We start from the raw sequence: 25,918 nt of genomic DNA, 5'->3' as shown, positions 1-25,918 counted from the left end.
ACAGATGGGGTGCAGGCAGTAATGCACCGGGATTGATTTTACCTCCGCCTGCAGAGAGTAAAGCGATTCCATCACAGTTACCGTTATTGGAGCGTCCTTGAGATTTTCCTCCACTGCCGGCTACGTAAACAGTCATTAAAGGGCCCATACACTGTATGACGGTAGGTTCTAGATTTTTCAAAATACTTTATTTTTCTTGTGTTATATGATGATAGTTTTATACTCAAGTCACATTCTGAGCTGCAGTCACAACTACCCACTCGGAATTCACCAGCAACACACTGACAGACACACCCATGGTGCCGACAGACACACCCATTGTGCCAACAGACATGCCCATTCAGTTGAAAGACAGACCCTTAGGGATGCCAGACACTGCTGAGATGCTATTAGCACAGTCATAATGTGTAACGCCCCAGAGTGGCATTACCACTTTTTACACCCCTCCACTATCTTCTATGGTTAACCCAGTGTCATCATGTGTATTTATTCCCAGGGCCTGCAAAATGTGTATTCCTATTTTAATGTAATGTTCTGTTAACATGTAATGCGCCTGGTTCACCAGCAGGTGGCAGCAAGCTTGGCAGAGCTAGTTTGCCTAGAATGGAATCTTCTATCCATTCTAGCCCTTTCTAGAGAGGGAGGAGTTATAGTTAGTGAAGGTCAGTCTAGCCTTCCCCTCATGGGGGACAGGTATGTCAAGAGTATCCCCTCTAGGGGGTTGGCAGCAGGCCCTCGTCCCTGCTAGACGAGCCCTGTTAGTGCCAGCCACCAGAGCCCTGTCTGCTCTGCTGGAACAAGAGAAGAGAACAAAGAGCCTCAGAAGCCAGGAGAAAGGGTTCCCTGGAGAAAGATCCAGATAGATTCAGACTACCAAGCTAAATTCAGCAGAAAGGAAAAGTTTCTATTTAATCTGAATAGCACAGCAGAGCTAGAGAACAGCAGATGTAGCAGAGCCAAATGTGTTTGCCTGCCAGAATTATTGCCAAAGCTTGCTGATGACCAAGATAAAGTTGGAAGATTGTTTCCCTGATGCAAGTTTATTCAAGTAAAGCTGTTTTCAACTTTAATACAAGTCTGGACTCAACACATTTTCTCATCCTACAAATCCCTCAATTATTCACTCTATTTGCACAGCTTCGGACGACTACGCCTGGGGTTCCAGGATATCCAGGTAGGAACACGTGACACTTGCACAGTCACACCTAAAGGGAAATTATAAGCTGCCCTTACAACATTCAGGCATTCCTACACCTCGGTACCACTAACACAATCTACTTAGACGGACTCCGTCCCTCGTTGCTGAAATGCAACTGGCCTCACAACAAAAAACTCTCATAACATCTTAAAGGGACCCCCTGGCTGACGTCTAACCCGTGGCTGCTGCAAATGCTGACAGACACATCTCTGCTGCTGACAAACACACCTCTACTGGCAAAAGACACACCCCTAGAACTGTCTGTCATGGCGGACAGGATATCTGATACACAGATAAATAAACCAACTAGTATCTAGGCGAGAAGCTAGGGATAAGGTCACCTCCTAGCAAATCCCTAACAGCTCTCCCTATACTGCTATGCCCACATACAGCCCACATTCAGCCCATTCGTGCCTGGGCTGAAAATACCCTAGAATCCCTGAGATGGTGAAAGGGGAATAGGGGCAGACTGCTCCCTCAGAACCTGGAGGGGACAGACGTAACTTAAACAGCCTAGACAGCAAACAACAAGAAATCAGAAACCAACTTATCTTATCTGAGCAGGAACAGCCAATCCTTCCTTCCTTGCTTCCAAAGCCAGACAGAAGCTATAACCCGCACGGAACACTGGGAGTGAGAGTAATTTAAACCAACGACCCCACCCAGTGCACCTGCAGGGAGGCGGATCTAGCACGACTCCAAAACAAAACAAAAAACTAAACACGTGCTGCTAATATGGCAGACCTCCGCACATAGTCAGAGCAGGGCATGGCACTGACACACACATCCCTACTGCTGATAGACACACCACAAGTGGTAGTAGATACACCACTAGTACTTACAGACACACCCAGAGTGCTGATGGATTGACACAGCCCTTGTGCTGACAGACCCACCCTGCTGACAGACCCACCTTGCTGCTGACAGACCCACCTTGCTGCTGACAGACCCACCTTGCTACTGACAAACCCACCCTGCTGCTGACAGACCCACCCTGCTGCTGACAGACACACAACAAGTAGTAGTCAATACACTAGTACTTACAGACACACCCCTAGTGCTGATGGACCCACTCCTACTACCAAAAGACACACCGACACTGCAGGCAGACCATAAGTGCTCGATACACCATTACTACTGACAGATGGAGCTGCTGGGTGCTGGCAGACACACCCCTGTTGCTGACAGACACACCCTTGCTGCTGACAGACACACCCATATGCTACCAAACTCTAAAATGTTGCACTCTATTACATAATTTTTTTGCTATTAGTGTAGAAAAACATGGATAATGAGTAATGCTTAGCAGGAGTGTAGAGGGTGCATACTGTAGGTAGCAGTCACACCAGGGCACTGTTACAGATTTTGTATTGGAATTTAAAGTAAGCCTCTGAGGACTGACAGAGCCATCGATAAATGGGTGTTAAACGTCACTATAGGTGATCATTAGAACACAATTTCTGTAACTTCTGACACATTAAAGAGCCTCTGTCAGCATGATCAACCCTATTAAACCAGGCATATTGCCTGGTAGGATCGATCATGCTGAGTACCTCCCTTCCCTTTGAGTGACAGGTCTATAAGTCTCGTCCAGCCCCGTGTTCTGGTGGCAGTGTCTTATCGCTGGAGCGGTGAATCAGATGCTGCTTCCTGAGATCCGTTGCGCAAGGAGTGACTCAGTGCCTGCGCAGTCGATCTGATCAGCGCTGCCTTCTGAGCTCATCAGAACCACTGTGCAGGTGACGAGAGTCAGCACTGAAGCAGGAAGACAGGGCTAGACAAGATGTATAGCCTTGTCACTTGAACGCGAAGGGTGACTACCTTAGCGGTGCTCCAAGCACTATGGCCAGCCCCTTGGTGCTCCAACTAGGTAATATACATAAATTTGATACATCTCGATCATTATCAACATTTTATACAAAAGACAGATATCATTTTACTCAGCAGGATCAATCCTACCGGGTTTTATTAGGGTGGATCATACTGACAGACGGTCTTTAATGACATTGGCTTGGGGTAGGAGGACGATGTGAGAGCTCCTTGGTCCTTGAATAATATCTTCCTATCTATAAATGCCTCGTTTTCTCGAGTGCATGATTCATTAAACCTGCGCGGCTCTGGTTACCTCTGCCTGACGGCCACAGATTAATAATTCATCACAGTTTTGTTCTAAATGGCAGAAAGCCTTTTCTCAGCTTCTAAAGCCGCTCAGTATCTCACAGCGCCTATTCCGCCTCCACCTGCATTGTACGAACACAAGAGGGAAAAAAAGGAGAATATATATTTTTCTACAGAGTGATCCATAAATAGTGTAAAATGTCATAAAACTGATAAAAATTTAATTTAGTTTACAGTGAAATTAAATATATTTTGTCGGGGCCAGACATTTGCACCAAGGCCAAGTATTGTACCGCTAACCACCAGGAACAAGACCACAGCCCCACTGGTCACCTTATAGCCCTGAACAGTATCATGGATAGGGCATATAGGACTGGAGCCAGCAGGACTATATAGATTTTGCTCATGTACTTGGATAGGACCTATAGACAATCAGTTGGTGGTGGAAGTGGACCATAGGTCCCTGTTTATGGTGCTGAGGGAATGGGTCATGGTGCCTAAGTGTGTTTTCAACCCACTTGTACGAGACATGTAAAGCCTTTCAGGCTTAAGACAACCAAAACAAGAACGAATCTGCCTGACACAGAAAGTTACATGAAGGTAGCCACCAGGGGGCGCTCACATGTATCTTTCTGCTTCTGTAGTGATCACTGTGATCAACTGATGGGTCTTTATCTCAAAAAGATAGGACTATCAAAAAATGTGATGACGGCTGCTTATTCTTCCTATCCTTGCCCTAGCCCTACTGATATCTGTTGATTCATACTGGGTTGTCCTGTGATTGTAGACATTCTCTTTCCTTTTCTTCTTCATCTGGCCCAAACCACTATGATGACTTCTCCATATAACTGCCCCTGCCACAGTGCCCTCATTTAGTTGCATTGGCCCAAAATGCTATCATTCTGTCCCGAATGCAGTATAATAAAGCTTCAATGCCCCCCATTACAGTATAATCCAGCACAGTGCCCACAGCGCAGTATCATCCAACCACAGCACCCACAATATAAATGAGGTATTGGGACCTTGGCATGAATCATGCACATAGACACTGCAGTGGGCAGCAAATCTAGACCAACGGATTGGCTGGTTACCGGTCACCATCAGGAACATTGATAGTTTGAGAGAACCATGGCTGTAGCTGATTGATGACCGGTCAGATCAGTTTGTGATCAGAAACCTTCTATGATCAGCTATGCTCACCAAGAAAAGCTACCACTAGCCATAGACTTTCCCTGCAGTGGCCACTACAGGAGAAATGTAGTATTACATGTCAATTATACAAATTAATGACTGTCCATGTAATTTGAGGATGTGTTGGCTCCACCAGAGCGAGAACCACTTTGTGAGTTGCTCTCTACTCTGGTTTATAGAGTAGCTTCTCTATGGGGTCCCCGATTTTTTACAACCGTCAACCATATAACCAAATGGCCAACTTTTTAAAATGGGTGGTGTGGGTGCTCTACGGATAAATAGCCAAGCTAAGAGACATGCTATGTCCATCCATTGGGATTTCTTAGATTATTCGGATCATTATATTGATAGTAACAGGGGCATTGCTTTCAATTATTCATTGCTGTGTAAATGGAGTAACTAAAAAAAGTGCGCCTGACGTCCTGGGAGCTAAGGAGATTGCTTTAGGCCATGAACCTGGAAGACGTCTGAGCAGTAAATTCCTCTATTTTTAGCCACTGCTTCGAGCCATGACTTAACGTTCTTATCTATCACAGTCAGCCATAGAAAAGCAGCAAGAGATCCCAAACAACTGGTGCTTGACCAGATATCTGACCTGAAAACCCCAAATATAGAACAAATACCAACACAGTCAATAAGTACAAAAATAATTGAAAGCTTTATTAGTACATAGTTAAAAATAGATCATATAGCAGCGGCATACTTATACAGAGGAAAAACGAAGGTATACTGGGCATATAGTGACAGCAGTCAAATATCCACCTGGGCTTAATATACCAGAAATTATTGTAATAGCTATCTCTACATATAGAGAGAGTAAAGTGAAAAGTGCAATAGTAAGGCAGAGAAGGCAGAGAAGGCAGTGGGCACTGTACTAGGCTAGTAAGGAGTAAAGCATAACTATAAAAGACAAGTGCAAACAACCAAATTAATCAGACACTTCAAAATCTGGACAAAGCTTCAAAACTTAAAAAATGAACTAGTCAGACAGTGCAAAGTATAAACATAGCCCATAAGTGTGTAAAAATAAAGGTAAAATATCCACCAGTATAGCTCCAACCCCGACGTACGTTTCGCCTCAAGGTTCCTCAAACCCATTGATTACATCCAGTGAATCACAGATGACAACTTCTCTGATTGCAGGTGTGCTTCTTCCTTTTATTCTTCATCTGGCCCAGACTGCTATGATGACTTCTCCCTATGACTGCATGGTTTACTGTCAAGACACCTTTGGCCTTTCAAATCTTTTGTAATTTCCTTGCCACGGTAGTTGAACACTTTGCAATCAGCTTACTGTCAGGAGATCCTTCTAATAGGTAGGGATTATCCAAAGTAGGGAACCCCTTTAAAGGCTAACCACTGTATACTAATAACAGAACCCTCTCTCTGCAATGTTGCAAATATTTTTGAACTATTGGACATTTTATAATTCCATCAACAACTAGAACACAACTACATCTTGGTTCATAACCTTCGTAGACGTCTTCCACCACCAGCACCATTATAGGCATTTTTTCAAATCCAACATTGTCTTGATATTTGCTGATGCAAACCTAATTTTGGTAGTTTGACATTAATAAAAATGGGCAAATCTCTACTATTTTGGCCCGAGTATAGACCATTGAGTTCCATTATAGGGCACCTTTAATGAATACCTAGAGAAATTCATTGCGTTACACACAGGGCTGGTTGTTGGGAGAGTACAAGGGGTATGTTCTTCAGGGCATCCATCACAAACATACTTTATGCTGCCACCTCTCATAATTTATGACTCCTGTAGAGGTTCAGGTGAGATGGAACCCCCACCAATTTGTTTGACCAGTGACGTCTACCAACCTTTATCTAGCCCTGGATATGCGTGACTTCTGATATTTGAAGACCTAATGCAAATGTGGGTTCAAATGTTGGACAATCACTTCTCCTCAGGGAAACGTTCCTCCTCCAAAACACTGATAGTAGCTTGAGAGGAAATCAAAGGGTATCTCTTCTCCGGAGATAGCTATGGAATACACCTGTCCACATGAAGTTGGCATTCAACTTGACACATGATGTCTATATTCGATGTGAGGATCCAAATCATGAGCCTCAAAAGTATCCACATCCAAAGTGACCTGAAGAGAAGAGTAAAATGCTATTATTATGGATTATCATTTGGGCACTATGTAGTATTGTTATTTGGGCAGTGTATTGAACTATTATGGTGGCTTTATATGGCATTATTACTTAGACACTATGTAGCTCTGTTATTTGGGCATTTTAGTGGTAGTATTATGGCACTGTGTGGCATTAGGCAGTATTTTGCTCAGTTATTAGGTCAGCAAAAGTGGTATTATTAGTGAACTGTATGGCTTTATCACTAAGGCACTATGTAACTCTGTTATTTGGGCAGCATATAATACTATTATTATATAGCATTATTACTTAAGCATTATTTGGGTCTGTTATTAGGGAATAGTATACAGGTATTATTATGGCACAGTATGGCATTATTACATAGGCATTATGTTGCTCTGTTATTTGGGCAATATATAGTGGTAGTATTAGGGAGCTGTATGACATTAATATTAAGGCACTATTTAGCTTGTTTTTTGTGGTATTATTATGGCACTGTGTGGCAATATTACTTAGGCACTATCTAGCGCTGTTATTTAAGCATCCTATAATGGTATTATTAGGGCACTTTGTGGCATTATTAATTATGGACTGTGTTGCTCTGTTATATAGGCAGTGTATCATGGTATTATCAGGACATTAATACTTATACACTATCTAGCTATGTGTTTTTTAGCAGTCTATCAGGGTATTATTGGGGCATGGGATACCTTATTACTTAGATGCTATGTAGCTCGGTTATAGTATATAGGCAGTGTAAAGTGGTATTATTAGGACACTGTATAGTATTATTTTCTAGGGGCTATGTTGCCTAATAGGCAGTGTATCGTAGTCCTATTAGGGCACTGTGTGGCAATATTAATTAGGGACTAAGTAGCTCTGTTATACAGGTAGGGTATCATGGCATTATTAGGGGACTGTGTAGCATTATTACTTACGGGCTATGTAGCTCTGTTACAGTATATAGGCAGTGTGCAGTGGTATTATTAGGGCACTGTATGGCATTATTTATTAGGCACTAATTAAGATATAGATATTTGGACAGTGTATGTTTGTTAGGACACATCATTATTATTTATCCACTGTATAGCTCTTTTATATGAGAAGTATATGGTGGCATTATTGGGGCATTTTACAGAATTACTATTATTTAGGCACAATATAACTTTTATTCTGCACTTGTCGAGAGTGTGGGTGGGGTCAGCGATGACAGATTTCACAGACTCCAACAGTTAAAACTTCCAAAACAATTCATTTTTCATCCAACACAGTAGCATCCAAGTTCAACAATTACTTGTATAACTACTTCTACTGCACAATAAACACAAAAAGCAAAAATAAAGCACTTGCCCATTTAGAAGGTTTCCTCACCTATCTCTCAGCATAAACACAGGATCAGGCTTTGCACAGTAAGCATGTGTTGCAGAATCCAGACCCTGACACTGAATGAGCTTTTCAGCCCTGAATTTATTCCCCCATTAATGATCCCTGTAGCTACACCTGGGTTTGCCTCAGGCCAGGGGAAATGGGTAGGGAATGGCAGGTCCCACTACCAAACCCACCTGCCATTCCATAAAAACTTCTGGCCCAAAAAACACTTTAAAAAAAGTGCCACAGCAAACTAAACTTTGCTGAAGCAACCAAGCTTTCCTATATTCATTTTACCTTACCTGTCTGAGCATTCTATGTAAGATATACACCCCCTCCAGTACTTTTCCAGCACCAGTTGACTGTGCAACACCTGGTGAGAGAATACTTCCCATAATGCAAATCGCCAAATCAAGCTCCGTGCAGGCACCGAACAAGCAGTGCATGTTGGGAGATGTCAGCTCTTAAGCCCACACCAAATTAAAATTTGAGTGTACGTTATTCAGGAGATATTAATACATTAAAAATCAGTTATTCTTACTCTTCCCCCACAGGATGAAATTTACGATTTAGATTACAGCAGCAGCAAGTAGAGCAAGAAATGGGAGTTGATTTTAAGAAAAAGGCACGTTTGTTCTATGACGTAACTCTATGGGCAGCAGCTTGATTCATGATTTCTTTTGGAATATGCTGCCCTTGAAAAGGTTGAATTACAAAACTATGGCTGTTCTTTTTTTTAAAAACAGCACCACACCTGCCTATTGGTTGTGTGTGTGGTATTGCGATGCTCAGCTGCTCTGTGGCCCTGAGGTGTTGTAACATTTTGACTAGTACCAATCACCTCCACTGCCAGCTAGCCACATGCAGGAATATTGCTGGCTGTGTTTGTTCTCAGCTCTGTCTCAGTTTTCGGGGAACATCTGCTACTGAACATGTGGCTTGCCTGAATTCTGTATCTGTTCTTCTAGTAATGTGCTCAAGGTGAGGCCATTTTTCATTTCCTCCTCCCTGTTTTCCAAGAACCTTAACTTTTTTATGTTTCCAATCACTGTATAAGGGCTTGTTTTTTTTTTCGGGACGTGTTGTATTTGTTTGAAATTTACCTTATGTATTGAAAATAGGAAGAAAAATACTTTGTGATATGAAATTGGAAAAAAAATGCAAGTCTATCAGTGTTGTTTAGGTTTTATTTTTACAGCTATCGGTGGGCTCGTGGGTCAGTATGATTACGGCGATACCAAATTTTTTGTTTTTATGCTTTACCACTTTAAATAAAAAGAAAACCTTTGAAAACATTAGAGGGGTTGTGCAGTGGTGTAATACGGATGTCATATCCTCAGGACCAGCACCCCGACAATCAGCTGTTTGAAGGGGTCATGGTGCTCCTGTCTGCGTCCTTCCTCTTCAACATTTACCTGATTTTGCCTCCTTTTGTAGCTGTAATTACAGCTACTCGTCCAAGTCACTTCAATTCTCTCTCACATGTGAAGAGGGTGCAATCTGAGGTCCCTCTGACTAATCTCTCAGATGCAACGGTTGCTATTGATCTTGGCATCTGAGGTACTTCCTTTCTACCCTCTTACAGGGAAGCTTCGCCCTCTCAGCAACTTAAGGAGTTACTGCAGGGAAACAGAACACTTGCAGCCACCAGTTTTCCCTCATGGATTACATCTGAGTGCGGAAGGTCCCAATATTGATAAGCTTTTCTAACAAACCCCTCCCATACATGTAATGACCCACTCATGTTATGTGTCTATGAGATACTTTCAGCCCATGGAAAAATATTTTTTATATATGACTCTGTAATAATATATCGCAGTGACTGGTCTTATAAATGGCTTTGGATCTAGACTGTGAATGAAGCAGCTCTCTCTTCCCCTCTCGCTGTTGGAAGTCCCAGCATGATCTCAACCACAAATGAACATATAAATTACAGTACAGTCAGCAGGATGCAAGGAAACTCTTCTCTTCCCATGTCTGCTATATTGAACAAACTCTTATTATTACCCCCTAGGACAGTTGTGGTTTTGATTGACAAGGGAAGGGACAAAGTGGATAATGGACATCTACTCTTCACAACAGGATAATACTTTCATCCCGCTGACGGTGGACTGTACTGAAATTCTTTGCTTTGCTGTTTACAACCCATCTAAAATCTATTTTCATGCCAGAGATAGAGTCAAAAGGAGCAAAGATCTGAGATCTGTCTCAGGATCTCCAACAAATTCCACTGCTCTGCTCGCTTTGCTGTTTACAACCCATCTAAAATCTATTTTCGTGCCAGAGATAGAGTCAAAAGGAGCAAAGCTCTCAGATCTGTCTCAGGATCTCCAACCAATTCCACTGCTCTGCTAATATGTTCTTGGTGCCTTTAACCTCTAAGCCTCGTCCAGCTTTAGGATCTGTGAGTCACTAAATGCTGCTCGGTTTTACGGATTTTGTCGGCTTTGTAGAGAAATGTACTTTAGGTACGAGTCTGAAGTCCTTGACAGGATTGGTAATGAACCGCAACGTGTTAGATGTTGATGCATCAATGAGACAGAGAAGTTCTCAGGTTCAGTTTGAAACCAGATCCTCATGAAGAGTCAATTGTGTCCTGTGGGATTGTTACCAGGGTAAAAATCCAGTGTGCCAGACAGACCCTGTAACACCACGGTCAAGACAGAGGGGCCAGTTCACTTCCTGACCCTGACACCCAGCAAATCCCCGCTACCGCAATCCCTAGTTCAACCCCCTGACTTGGACAAATGGGGCAATTACCCTGGACTTACAATGTCCATTCCACATTTAATCTGCTTTAAACATATTCTGGAACTTCATAGTGGATACTGTATAGCTACTATGATTTGGTATACTATTTTACCAAATTTTTTACAATTATTATATGGTTTTGTAATTGATCAATTTTCTTTTATTTGATTTTTCAGTATTTTTTACATATGTATTTTTCACGTGTATTGCGTCATGATTCACTTCAATTGACTATTGTATATTTTTTGTATAATCATATATTTATATATTATTCATCATGTGCTTTTAATTTTTTTACTTCATTACTTTTCTATTATTACTCACTTAACGTTCACTCATTCTTTTTACAATCATGCATTTATTGTAGGTGTGTCTGTTACAATACTGTCCAACAATTTGTCCCATCGAGTCTCCTGTCGATATTCCTACTCTTGGATATACCTACATTAGTGCACTATGACTTAAGGACCTTCCTGTGGGGACCGTCACCTGACTGTGACGCTGGAGGGCATGGGACTGGCCATCACGTGTCTGGGCGCGTCACATGGGCGGGATTGGGCGCACGGTCGCCTGACTGGCCATCGGGCGTTCGCTTGCGCTCTCCCGTCCATTTCCAGGATGACGATCCCCACAGGGCGTGCAAATTAACGCGCTCCTGCATGATTGTATCACTCCACACAGGTGAGCTGGGCATTTTAAAAGGAGCACATTTACACGGAGAGCCGCACCCCCAGAGGAAGGCATCGCCAAAACGCGTGTCGGGGTACGTGGCTTTCCTGAGGTGGAGATCCCTATTATGGGTATGTGATATCAGTCTGATTTCAGGTATGAGGTAAACACTTAGTGGTGTATTTGCATACACACTCAGTGGTACTATTGAGTTCAGGCTCTTTATATGTACAGTCCCCAGCAGATTTACTTGTTTGATGCTCTGCCTGCTACCTGTGTACTTTGCTTTTCCCTTGGTATTCCGACCCCGGCTTCCTCCTGACGGTCCTCTGCTGGCTCCTTTGGTACCTCACGACTCTTCTGGTATTTATGTCCCCGGCTTCTCCTGACTATTCTCTGCTTGCTCCATTTGTACTTTATTGCTCTCCTGGTATTGACTCGGTCCGTTCACGTTCTGTTGTTGTCTGGTCTGTCCTCACCCCACTTATTCCAAGTTAGGGACTGCCGTCCAGTTGTCCCCTGTCATTAGGACTTGCAAGGCAAGTAGGCAGGGCCAGGGGTGAGGGTGGAGCGCAGTGGTCACTTCCCGACCCCCCTGTGTGTGTACGCGACCGTTACAGTGACCCCTCATCGATAGTTTTTTTAGATTTGTGTTTAAAGGCCGATAACAAAATGGCCAGTGTTCACACAGGAAAGAGTCCGCAGGCAATACGATACTTTTGGCGACTTCGTTCTATCCTGCACATGTCATCAAAAATATCCCAAAGGGAGAGATGACTAGGGCTAGACGCAACTGCTCAAATGTCCCCCTGTTCTCACAGGAAGCAGAGAAGATTACAGCAAGATTGCGGGCAAGATACTACACTGAGCAGAATATCGAGAGAGCGAAGCAGTGGGCACTGACACAAGGTAGGGTTTCTTTAGTATTTCCCTAAACAGTCAAACAAAGATAAAAAAATAAGATCAGTAATAGAAGACTGAAAACACGTTTTGATAATATGGTCAGGGACAGCATAAAGCATGTCCCATTAGTGAGGAATTTTGGAAGATCAGCAATATCCTACAGCGACACTTACCGGTTTTGAATTATGACAGAGAGTGGGAAAATGTAGTATCGGCAGGTATTAAATGTGTAGCACGAAAAGCTCCTACCATTGGTCAGAGGGTCAGTCTCAGTTTATTTTTTGATCAAGGTATAAAGACAAAAAAAAACACGTAGTTAACATACAGTATAAGGGCTGTTATAAATGTGGCAGCAATAGATGCATATGCTGCAATTTCATAAATGTATGTCAACCAATCACCTCTACAGCCAATGGAGGTAGCCACAGTGCTGCCCATAATTATTCATACCCCAGGCAAATTTTGACTTAAAGTTACTTTTATTCAACCAGCAAGTAATTTTTTGAAGGGAAATGACATAGGTGTCTCCCAAAAGATAATAAGACGGTGTACAAGAGGCATTATTGTGGGGGAAAAAACATTTCTCAGCTTTTATTAACATTTGAGCAAAAAGTGTCCAGTCCAAAATTATTCATACCCTTCACAAACTGTCACAGTCTGTGGAAAAATCAAAAGTTCTATACCATTCCAAATAGTTCAAGCTGTTCTAAAGCATCCTAATTACCCTGATTAATTGGGAACAGCTGTTTTAATCAACTCAACGGGTGAAAAACAGCAGCTCTCTGCAGTTGGTTTGTGGACAGTCATGGCTAAGACCAAGGAGCTCAGTGAGGACCTGCGGCTGCGCATTGTGGCTGCTCACAAGTCAGGAAAAGGGCTCAAAGGCCATCTCTAAATGTTTTCAGGTTCCAGTGGCTACAGTGCAAAGTATTATAAAAAAAATACAAGATGTTCCGCACTGTGGAAAATCTCAGAGGACGTGGTCGGAAGCCAAAAGTGACACCTGTGCTGGCCAGGAGGATAGTTAGAGAGGTGAAAAAGAATCCAAGGATCACCACCAAGGCCATCCTGGTGAATCTGGGCTCTGCTGGTAGCAATGTATCATGGCAGACAATCCAACGGACACTGCACACTGCAGACCAAGGAGGACGCCACTTCTCCAGATAAGGCAGACAAAAGCTTGCTTGGCCTTTGCAAAAGCTCATCTGGACAAAAAAGAAGACTTCTGGTCTTCTGTGTTATGGTCAGATGAAACAAAAATGTTATTGTTTGGTCACAATGATGTTTCCTTCATTTGGCGTAAAAAAGGAGAAACCTTCAACCCAAAGAACACCATCCCCACTGTCAAACATGGTGGTGGGAACCTAATGCTTTGGGGGTGTTTTTCAGCCAGTGGACCAGGGAACCTAATCACAGTAAATGGCAACATAAAAAAAGAGCAATACATGAGGATTCTCAACGACAACATCAGGCAGTCTGGAGATAAACTTGGCCTTGGGCCCCAGTGGACATTTCAGCATGACAATGACCCAAAACACGCAGCAAAAGTGGTGAAGAAATGGTTAGCAGACAACAACATTAACGTTTTGGAGTGGCCCAGCCAGAGTCCAGACTTGAATCCAATTGAGAGTTTGTGGAGGGAGCTAAAGATCAGGGTGATGGCAAGAAGACCCTCCAACCTGAAAGATTTGGAGCTCATTGCTAAAGATGAATGGGCAAAAATACCTGTGGAGACCTGCAAAAAGCTGGTCTGCAATTATAGGAAGCGTTTGATTGCTGTAATAGAAAATAAAGGCTTTTCTATTGATTATTGAGAAGGGTAGGAATCATTTTGGACTGGACACTTTTTGCTCAAATATAAATAAAAGCTGAGAAATGTTTTTTTTCCCCACAATAATGCCTCTTGTACATCTTCTTATTATCTTTTGGGAGACACCTATGTCATTTCCCGTCAAAAAATTACTTGCTGGTTGAATAAAAGTAACAAAGTCAAAATTTACCAGGGGTATGACTAATTATGGGCAGCACTGTATATAATAGAAACACTTTTTGAATTGCAATACGGATTTTGCTGTTTATGTCATAACTTGCAGGGAGTGCCAGCTACAATATGTGGGCTGTACGACTAATCAGATTAAGGTGAGAATCAGGAAATGTGTACTGGGTAGAAAGAAAGCACCGCGGCACTCAAAATTCTTGAATTGCAGTTGCAGTTTATTTCATTGTTGCACAAAAGTAGTGGACGCGGACGGTACACAGGTGCATGAATCGGCTACAGCTGTTTCGCGCTGTCTTGCGCTTTGTCAAGCCTCCTGTGATGTAGAGGGGACTATAAATACCTGTTTATATACATGTTCACACATAGAGCAGTGTCCACATGCGTAATTTCCTGTAGGAGCGCTCCTTCCCAGCCATTTATCAACTGGACCGGGAAGGTTGCTCCTAACAATGGCATCTCCTATAGCTTTGCTCCGGCGGGAGCTGACAATGGGGTGGTTGTCTACCTTGGCTGACAGAGACACGTCCCTCTGCACCATTTGCCAATTGTTCAAAATGACTTTTTTAATTCTGGAGGCCATCGGGGAATAGTCGAAGGTGAACACTGCTCTATCTCCATCACCTTTGTTATGCTGTCTCCTCTTTCTCTTCTTTATATTTATGCTTTTGCCTAAAGCCTGCCTTTTTTGTGTGATTTTTTTATATATGCATTGTTCACTATTTTCTCTGGGTAGCCCCTCTGCAGGAAACGTTTCTTCAGATGTTCATAAAGTAAACACGTCGGCATTTGTGGTACAGGGCATAGAAAGGGTGCGTGCCCCGATCAGAGGAGGTGATCACAGACAGAAATTATTGAGTAGAGAAACTTATTGGATAGTTAAGTTAGGAACCTGTTTTCCAAGCGGTCTGAATAGGAAGCATGATTTAGGTCTCCAGTACAGACAGCCTAGTTTTTTTCTGTTTTGGAGAAGGAGTTTTTCTTTCCCTCTCTGTAGGTGTACAGGTGGGGGAATTTAATTTGGTGAAACCCGGCCCATCATTATAAGAGAGGGACTTTATTTTAACTTTTGTATGTGTCATGATGAAGGACCGCTATTTCTAAGGTCTGAAACGCGTAGACAAAGTTTTTGTATATGATGTCTGGATATTTTTATACAAGGAAATAAAGCCTTTTCTTTTATAGGAAGCTGGATTCTACTTTTTCTTTACTGGGTGTTTTATATATATATTTTTTATTTATTTTTTGTACACATGTATTCATATTATTGGGCCTGCCTACAGGATTTTCTATATTTTATACCTCCTCCGGTGCAGTCCACTTTTTTTTATCTGATGTATCATGTCTCTTTTTTTTTATCTATGTAGATTGTATTTATAATAAAGCATATCTTTTTTTGATGTAAAACCTGTTTAGTCTCAGTTCATTTTGGTATAGGTGTATTTTGCACACTGAGTAGGTTTTGTGCTAGGGTTTTAATTTACCACAGTGCCCAATACATTGGTTTTGGGTTTATGTTTATTCTATGCTTTGTAGCCTGTGTATACTAATCGTTTTGGTATACTATGGTGCAATAATCTGGGCACATTGTAGCTATACTTTTTAGCTACTTTGTAGTGATATTAATTGTGACACTATGGCAGTTTTATACTTTAAGGCACTCTAATATAATATAGATAATGTATGGCACTGTTTAGGTTCAGTATGGAAGTCTTATATCTTAAGGCACTCCAATGTAGACAATGCATGGCACTATTTAGGTACAGAATGTCAGTTTTATACTTTAAGGCACTCCTATGTAGACAACATATGGCATTCCGTGGGTACAGTATGGAAGTCTTACACTTTCATACTTTAAAGGGGTTCTTCACTTTCATTTAACTGATAATCTATCCTCTGGATAGATCATCAGCTTCTGATCGGCCGGGGTCCGACACCCGGGACCTCCGCCGATCAGCTGTTTGAGAAGGCAGCGGCGCTCCAGCAGCGCCGCGGCCTTCTCACTGTTTACCGCCGGGCCGCCCGCCCTCTGACGTCACGACTTGTATCAACTAGAGTGGGCGCGGCTAAGCTCCATTCAAGTGAACAGAGCTTATCCGCGCCCACTCTAGTTGATACTAGTCGTGACGTCAGTGGGCGGGAGGCCCGGCGGTAAACAGTGAGAAGGCAGCGGCGCTGCTGGAGCGCCGCTGCCTTCTCAAACAGCTGATCGGCGGGGGTCCCGGGTGTCGGACCCCGGCCGATCAGAAGCTGATGATCTATCCAGAGGATAGATCATCAGTTAAATGAAAGTGAAGAACCCCTTTAAGTCACACCTACAGTACAGACCAAAAGTTTGGACACACCTTCTCATTCAAAGAGTTTTCTTTATTTTCATGACTATGAAAATTGTAGATTCACACTGAAGGCATCAAAACTATGAATTAACACATGTGGAATTATATACATAACAACATGCTGTGATTCATTTTCTAGTACTGTTTGGTACATTCACTGTATGACACAGGAACTGTATAGGAGAATGATTTAGGTGCATTTTGATATCCTCCCCTATACCTTTACTGCATTACACTGCTTTGCATGCACTTTTATACCTTCACTGTATGACAGTTCTTTGCATGCACTGCATGGTGGTATTTTTGTCCAGTATTATGGTGGTATTAATCTGGAAATTTTTTCTGAAGGGTCCACACAGACCCTACCCGCTATTATTAAGGCAATAACAACTTAGCAGTGGATTAATCTACTGGAAACTCCAGAGACGTCCATACTGTCTGCTGTGTCATTAGTACTGGGCTGAACTCCAGGACGTGCTGGAGGGGGGGCAGACTGGCTCGGGGAGACATGTGCTTTCGGATATGTGGTTTTAATTATAAACATTGTGGGGTTAAGAACAGCTTGAAGGAATTAAAAGTATGCAGGAAATGTTCAGCAAAACGGCAAATATATGACATGAGAACAGAGGAAGGACTGACCTTGTGAATAAATACATGAAAAAAATATAACCGGACTGAAAGCTCCTGAGATTTGCTGAGCAATTCCTGATTCTGTGACTTAATTTAACCTGGAGGGGTTTTGACAATAGGTGACGACCGCTCAGTCCGTCCTCCCCCTATTCACATGCTGCAGAGCATGCCCACAACATCCCCATGGAGGTCGATGTCAGTGTCGTTGCTGTGGGTTTTCCATGTAAATAATTATCTTAAAAATAAATGTTCTACAACTAATATCCCTTCATTCCATCCAGCAATCGGCCCTGACCTGATACAACCCACAGCTGAGGGTTCGCTACAGTTGTATCCTGTCTAGACAATCCTCTTTGAGATTAAAACACCAACAGCACAAATCTCTCCCCTGTCCTGATAGTTTGTCACAAAGTATCAGTCTGGATCTCTATACATGTGATAACGGGAGACAAGAAAAGAAAAGAAATGAATGGCACATCCAGCTGCTATGCTTTGATCTCATCCCTGCTACTATTGCAGGAGACAGCACTAAATAGCGCATGTGTACCGCCTCTATGCTACTCGCTAAATGAGGCATTAGTGTACATTTTGATCAAAAGACATAAGCCCACTCACCACGCCAAGGTTGCCTCTATGGGTGGGTCCTAACCTAACATTGGCGCTGTGCTGCACGGCGACCACCGACGCTGCTGCGCCATCCCGGCCAGCGGCGGGACCCAGTAGCCAAACAGCACCCCTGCTGCCTGACCATGCCATACCTAGCACTGGGCCCCACCAAACAGCCAGAAAAACAGCACAGTGGCCCCCGTGCAGCACCGCACCATGTGAACAGTTGTGAAAGCTCACCTGCTCTGAAGCTCACAGGAACTCCAACTGAGAGCATGATAGGCAGGGGAGGGCTGGCATCCTTAGTCCTGGGTGGCAAATCCAGTCAAGTGGCCCATTTTTTTAGCCCCGTCCATTATTAAAGCCCCTCCTACATTAAAAAGGGCACTCCCATCACACACTGTACAGCTGACATTCTATAGTTGAGGCCTGTCTACTGTCACGGAAGGTGTACAGAAAACTAGAAGACACAAAATGAAGATCCGACTGACTGGATCCAAAACTAAGGAACCAAAGGGAGAGCCCTGCAACAGACTTGGCTCTCTCCCTAACTGCTCAGCCTATGCAAAAATCTCAATGGTAGATGATCGCATATCCTCGTACCTCGACTGTATAACACCTGAACACCCTATAATAGTGAGGGGACACGACCACCGGCTCCCTACACTTGATACGGAGGGAGTCAGGGTCACCTGGGATCCAGCAAACAGGAAAACACAAATGAATGAACAAAACTTATCTGTAGAAGACTCAGTAGTAGCATCCAGCATGCACACACTCCAGGAAGTTGTATAAACCGCAAAGTGATGCAGTATGGGAAGGGTTTTAAAGGGATGCAATCAGTGCAACTACATGACAGCTGAGAGAGGCTAACGAGATGAGAAAACGAAAGCAAAACAAAAGGAACCTCAAGGAGGAGGTTCTGAAGAACATCTGTCAGAGCTTCTCAGATGTCTGGTGGTGACATCTACACATCATACGGAGAGGGGAGGGTCTGTCCTGGCTGTACTGCCTGCTTATATAACAAGCTACAGCCAGGAAGCTCCTCCACTCTCCTCCATCCCCTGATCCTACTCAAGGCTTGTGGTCCCCCCCCCCCCCCACCATCTGCCACCCCCCCCCCCCTTCTGCAAATAGCAGGAGGAGGAGCCGGAGCATCTCCTCTCCTACATAGCACCACATACCTCTTACATCCAGTGATGTCACCTTTTGATGTAGACTTTCTCTTTCCTCATCTTCTCCATTCAGACCAGACCTCCATGATTTTTCTGCCATCTCCCGTCTCTGCAGAGATTGAGAAACTGACATTAGTTTCCTGCCACCCCCAATACTATACTGCAGAAACAGTCCCCCTGGAAATACTACTACCACACAGATAGTGCCCCCTTAAACAATTATTGGCACACAGTGCTCTAAAAAATAACTGCGCCCAGACACTAATAGTATAAAGATAATGTCCCCCAAAAATAATTGTGCTAAGCTGATACTATGCCAGGGTGCCCCCAAAGTAACAGTACTCCCCAAAATCCCACCAATAGAAATAATTCTCTGCCAGAGCACACTTAGTAGTAATAATGCCCCTATAGTGCCCTAGTAATCATGTTCCTCATAGCCCCCCAGTAGTAGTAAAGCTCCCCATAATACCCCCTAGTAGTACTAATTTTCCCTATAATATGACAGTACATGAAATACCCCCGCTTAGTGCCCACAGTTGAGCTAATGTCCCCATAATGTATGCCAGTATAAAATACCCCTATAAAGTGCCCCAGTAAATGCCCTCATACTGCTCCTCTTCCCCTTCCCCATAGTGTCCCCCATAATACGCCAGTAAAAAAATGCCCCTTAGTGCCCCCAGCAGATGCCACTATAGTGCTCCTCTCCCCCACAATGTGCCAGTAAAAAAATGCCCCTTCTTAGTGGGACCATATGCCCCAATAGTGCTCCACTCCCCCATAGTGCCCCCAAATAATGCCCCATAGTGCCTCCCATAATGTGCCAGTAAAAAATGCCCCCTTAGTGCCACCAAATGCCATAGTGCCCCCCATAATGTTCCAATACAAAAGGCCCCATTTAGAGCCCCCACTTCCCCATAGTGCCCCCAAATAATTCCCCTATAGTAACACCAGATGCCCCATAGTGCTGCTCTCCCCTATAGTGCCCCCCAGAATGTGCCAATAATTAAAAAAAAGCCACTTTAGAGCCCCCAGATACCTCCATGGTGCCTCCCCGGCCTGTGTCCCTGCTGTGTGCTGCCCGGCTCAGGCGTCGCGATGATAATGACTTCATCACGCTGCCTGAGCCGGCCTCTGATAGGCTGCAGGCATTAGTGCCTGCAGCCTATCAGAAGAACAGGGGAGGGGCACGCATCTCCCTCCCCTGCCCCACAGCACACAGCATGGCCGCAATTACATCCAGGGCCGCGCCGCCTGTGTTGATCGGCGGTGCGGCCCTGAAGTATTAAAAATATAAAAAAAATATTTTAAAGACGGGTGGCCCAGCGGCTGTTTATTTAGGGCAGCCTGGGGGGCAATTGCCTCCCTGCCCCCCGGCCCCCCGGCCCAGCCCGCCCCTGATGATAGGCTAATTTAACCCCTACTGCAGAATACTAGGCTCAGCCGATTTTCCTCACAGACGATTGTCGGGACGGGATGCAACGGTTAGGGTTCATCCATACAACTGCTCTGTGTTTTACGGTCCGCAAATTGCGGATCCGCAAAACACGGATGCCGTCCGTGTGCATTCTGCAATTTGCGGAACAGAACGGGTCGCCCATAATAGAAATAGTCTGCAAAATGGAGAAGAATTTGACATGTTTTTTGTTTTTTGCAGCCCCACGGAACGGAGCACTCTATCTGCTGTCCGCATCTTTTGTGGATGCTATGACGCACATTCCCTCTTATGTGAAAAAGTGGATATCGGTCGAGTGATTTTCGAGATCCGGACAAGATATTATCTATATTTCCGTGTTTACATTGTGTCGACATCTGTAATATATATTATATTATTTTTGGATATTATTTTATTATTATTTTTTCCTCTTTATTTATAACAATATGTTGTTGTTTGAATGTAGTATTTACATATGGCTTTATTTGGTCTGAAGAAGGCTTTGCATAGCCGAAAACGTTCACACGCACTGCCGTATGTTACTCTGCTTCTATTGAAAACAAAATAAAAGAGCAAACACAGAAAAAAACATTTTATCTGCTGTAATTTTGTGTATATATTGCCTGGGGTGGGAACCCTATATACAGCAGCAACCGACTGATTGCGAACAAATCTTTGTATCAAGATTATTAAGAGTCATGTGCATCTTAGGCCAGTGGGGTTTTGTACTGGGGGGGAGAACATGGAAGCTCCCAGATACAGTATGTGTTCTCGAATTAGATTGTGAGCTCACAGGGCCAGGCATGTGAATACATTCTCGAGTCTGTGTCAACCTCATGAGTGAGATAAACCTCCATCTCGGAGTCCTCCGCTCCCCCACCATTCTGATCCTCGGCTTCTGTGAGAGACGCAACCTTTTTCTGCCGAGCCGACCTGACATGATGAGGAGCACAGACAGTTTAATAAGGCGAGATGACAGGGCCGTCACTAGGAATGAGCCATACCCCGGCTCAGCGCTGCCGCTTTCCATTCCACCTCATTGTTGTAGTCGTCACTTGGGCTATGGAATAAAATCCACCTTGACAAGATGTCACCTCGGCTCCTCAGAAAAGGAGGCGAGAAAGAAACCGTTCCAAATGGAATCTAAGTGTTCTGCCGGATATGAGAAAAACTGTGCAAATACTGCAGTGGCAAAACTACAACTCCCAGCATGTCCTCACTGCCTGTATATGGGCTGGCTGGGTGATATAAATTTTTACAGCTGCTGGAGGGCCACAGGGTGGAGAAATTGGTGACGCCATTTAATATTCCTTATGATGAATTGTTTCTATAGCGTTCAATGTGCGGTAAAAATCACTGCGGTCAGCACGATTACAGCGATACTAAATTGATAACTTAAAAAAAAAAAAAAAAGTTTTAATGCTTTAAAAAAATATATGTTTCTGTATCCAACCAAACCCATCATGCACTTCTCCTTTCTCGGCCACAGCTCCCCTAACACCGCCCAACTAGTTTATAGCCCCTCCTACACAGCTAGTTACATGGACACTCCCCTATCACTGCCCCGCCCATGGACATAGCATCACAGGAAATAGGAAAGAGTTGCATGGACATGGTCATGTGACCACAGCCCAGAATGGAAGACAGCAGAAATTGCAACGAGCCCAGGAGGGGTCGGAGAGGTGGATGGGAGTGGTAGTGGCTGTAACAGTCAATCACGGTGACTTTCCTCACGCCATTGCTCCCTAGGGCCATGCAGTGAAAGAAGGAGACAACCTTTCTTCCCTCAGGGCACACCCTGGTTCTGGGGCTCCTGCCTGATGGTTGTCGGGGTGCCCGTAATATTGTGTCTGTGTGGGTGCAAGGCAGTGAGTATAGACTGCAATGGCCAGTGTGTAGTGTAGGACCCCCCATCACCACCTGCGATTGGATGCCCCCCCCCCCCCCCAGACACCGGATGTTTTCATCCGTGCAAGGGGAGAAGTAGCGGCGGCTGTGCGGGGACCAGGAGTGACGTGGGCGTCGGGCAGCCAGGTAAGTACATTGTGTGTGAGGGGCCTTTCAGGGGTCGGATTACTCCTTTAAGCAAGGATGGCAGTTATGGTCCTCTTTCCTCTCTATCTTGCTAAAGTCTTAAGGGTGTTCCCCACAGCAGCAAAGTCTGAATGGCTTTAGTAGCACTTTACCTTGACTCCTGTGTTTGGCCATGCAGATTCAAAGTTCTCCACTCCTCTCTTTCTTTTTTTCTGTAGATCTTGCGAAGATCTACAGAATCAGAGTCTCTGAAGCTTTCTGGGCCTAAAGAGAGAAAAGATGAGGTAATCGCTTCTATCTGACCTCTCCCTATACACTCCCAAGCTAGGGCTGGAGCAGCAAACACCCAGCCTCCTACAAGGGCTGAGCCAGGATTATTAACCCTGGCTGTGCCATCCATACATAGCTATACTGGTTGCAATACTAAACATAACATTACAATACATGGCATAACACTACACAATGGTATATAACAAACGATTTGCAGATACCTCCTGCTCTTATCTCATTAAAGGTAAAAAGAATACATTACAAAATTACAGCTACTTTCATAAAGGATAACTTTAAAGGATGAAAAGCAGATGATACCCTGGGATCACAACAACCAGGAGGACGATGCCTCTTCACTGCAGTGTCTGCCCTGTTTGTTGATCTGTGTGTGTCCCCAACCAATCAGAAAATTGATGACCTATCCTAACAATAGGCTATTGATGTCGAATCCAGGAAATCCCCTTTAAGGCCAGTTTCACAGGAGCGTAATATGACTGCCATGATGCTCCATTATATAATACAGCGGTCCCTCAAGTTACAATATTAATTGGTTCCAGGACGACCATTGTATGTTGAAACCATTATAAGTTGAGTAATCGGTTCCAAAGCCCTAAAATGTCATCCAAGATAAGAGAAAATGAAGATTTTAGAAATATAAGCAGATAAATAAGACTGATACAGCAAGTACTTACATATAACTGTTAGTGATGAACGGCAGGGATCATATTCGAATTCGCAATATTTCGCCGAATATTCGCAAATTCGAATATTCGTTATATTCTACATTCTTTTTATTTTTTTACTTGAAAATAGGCACGGTAATGATACAGGTGTGGGAAAAAAATGACGAATATTCTAAAAAACGAATATATAGCACTATTGCTATATATTAGTTTTTTTAGAATATTCGTAATTTTTTTCCATCTGAGGTCATGATTCCTCCATGGTTAAGTTGCTTGGGGGCTAATGACTCATTGGCCCACAAGCAAGAAGCCTGGAGGAATCATGACTTCAGATGGAAAAAAATTACGAATATTCGAAAAATGAATATATAGCACTATATTCGAAATATTCGCGAATTCTCGACATTGCGATATTTGAGATAAAAATTTGCTTTTCGAATATTCGCGCTCAACACTAATAACTGTCAGGAATAGCTGCTAACTAAAAACTACTACAGCTACGTTACCAGAGAAGTGGCCTCGATTGGTTGGATCTGAGTCTGAGACATTGTATGTTGGGTCTAGTTTCAACTTACGATGGGTCTGAAATGACCATTGTATCCTGAGGCCATTGTATATTGAGGGATCACTGTACTGTATTTTAATTACATCAGTCATTACAGCTTTTCCACATTCTCATTAGCAAACGTTTCCTGCTGACATAGAAGAAGCCGATAATTAATTATTCCAGGTGTGACATTTATTTGCAGCTTCCTCTCGGTGTTTGCACACAAGAAAATGGCTGCATATGTTTGAATGTTAAAAAAACAGGGCAACCAAGGCGGAATGGTTTGCAGCATGGGAAACATTTTAGGGGGGGCCAGACATGTCCTTCTTACACGCCCCACCCATTTATTTATAGGTCTGCCCACTCAACTCCACAGCGTGTGATTGGATGCAGCACCAGTGGCTCATCCTTGGAAGCACTGGGAGGATTACCCAGCACCCAGGAAATCTGCTGGGAGGGCATCCGAGGTAGGCTGTGAAGGGCGTGCTGACAGTCCGGTGGTCATATATCTTAGGCAGTATGTTGCTGGACAGCACTGAACTGAACAGCACTGTTTACGTTGAAAAATGCATTTATGCACTGGAGGCACTGTGACCTGTGTCAGGAAGGGGTTATGTCACGGACGTTCGCACGACAGGTGGCAGGAGATCTGTGAGACTGGCAACACGTGATTTGATCTGACATGTTTTCCATTTGGATCAAATGACGTCTGTGTTGTTTCTGGTGCTTGTCACACCTTCTTTCCCCAGGTGTGGCTATTGTGGTCATTTAACCTTCTCTATTTATTGTTGTTTCTCCCACTATGCTATGCGGTTTATAGCTTCTGTTTGAGTTGTGGATTGCTGGTGTGTAGATCTCGGCTGAGTTCCTTGTGCGGCCATAGCCACTTGCAGTTAAGTCTTTTCTTTCCCTTTTGTATTTTGTTTGGGTTGTTTTGTGTATTGCATTTCCCTGTCATTTGTATTTAGGTCTGAGGGAGACTCCTGTTCATCCTTTATTTTGGAGGAACAGGTTGTCTCAGTCCTGACATTAGTACCAGGGTCCTATATGGTGAGTTAGGACACTAAGTATTCCGGTGTATGAACTTGTATACCTCTGGGGTCTGTTCATACTGGTAGTTAGTATGGTGGCGTGGAGAATACATTTGATCTGATGTCACAAAAACCGGCAATACGATATTCTATATAAGTGAAGCGCTTCCAAGAAGGAGACACAGTAAGAATTGCAGCGATCGGCACGCTACAGGAAGTAGCAGTAAGCCAGCCCAGCTTTACTACCTGTGCAGGCGCTACCGGAGACATGAGGGACGCCAAAGACACAGAGGCCAGCACTACAAGCCGAGAGTCTCAGATCGCTAAAGAGAAACAGTGAGGTACAGCAGTGCTTCAATCAAATGTCACAGTGGACTGCATCTGCTCTACATTTAATCTTAGCAAGGTACCATCGCAGCCCTTCTTCTGATACCACTGAAGATACAAGTTAGAGGTAAGCCTACAGTCCACTCACTCCACGTGGGACGCCGCGAACGGATACTTTCCTTGCAAATGTGAGTACCAGAGTCTCTTTCTGGAACTGCACTTTTAATATTGAACTCCGATCTATGAATTCATATTGAAACAGTATATGAATATCAGTCATCAAGTTCAGTATGTTACGCGGCAATTAGTAACACTTAATCAAAAAGCTACACTCTCCAGAGAGACTTTAACTGAAATGATATCATCACTGTGGATGCAATCTATACAAGTGGTAGTGTCCAGTATATCGCTACCTTTTTTTGATCACCCACTTCTGATTATTTCATACAAGTACGTCATAACCAGTTCACTTTTTATATAGATATATATATATATATACAGTCGTGGCCAAAAGTTTTGAGAATTACATAAATATTGGAAA

Source organism: Bufo gargarizans, chromosome 4 (assembly GCF_014858855.1).
Source record: "Bufo gargarizans isolate SCDJY-AF-19 chromosome 4, ASM1485885v1, whole genome shotgun sequence".
Taxonomy (NCBI): Eukaryota; Metazoa; Chordata; class Amphibia; order Anura; family Bufonidae; genus Bufo; species Bufo gargarizans.
The sequence above is the reverse complement of the archived record's forward strand: the minus strand, read 5'-3'. Positions refer to the sequence as shown.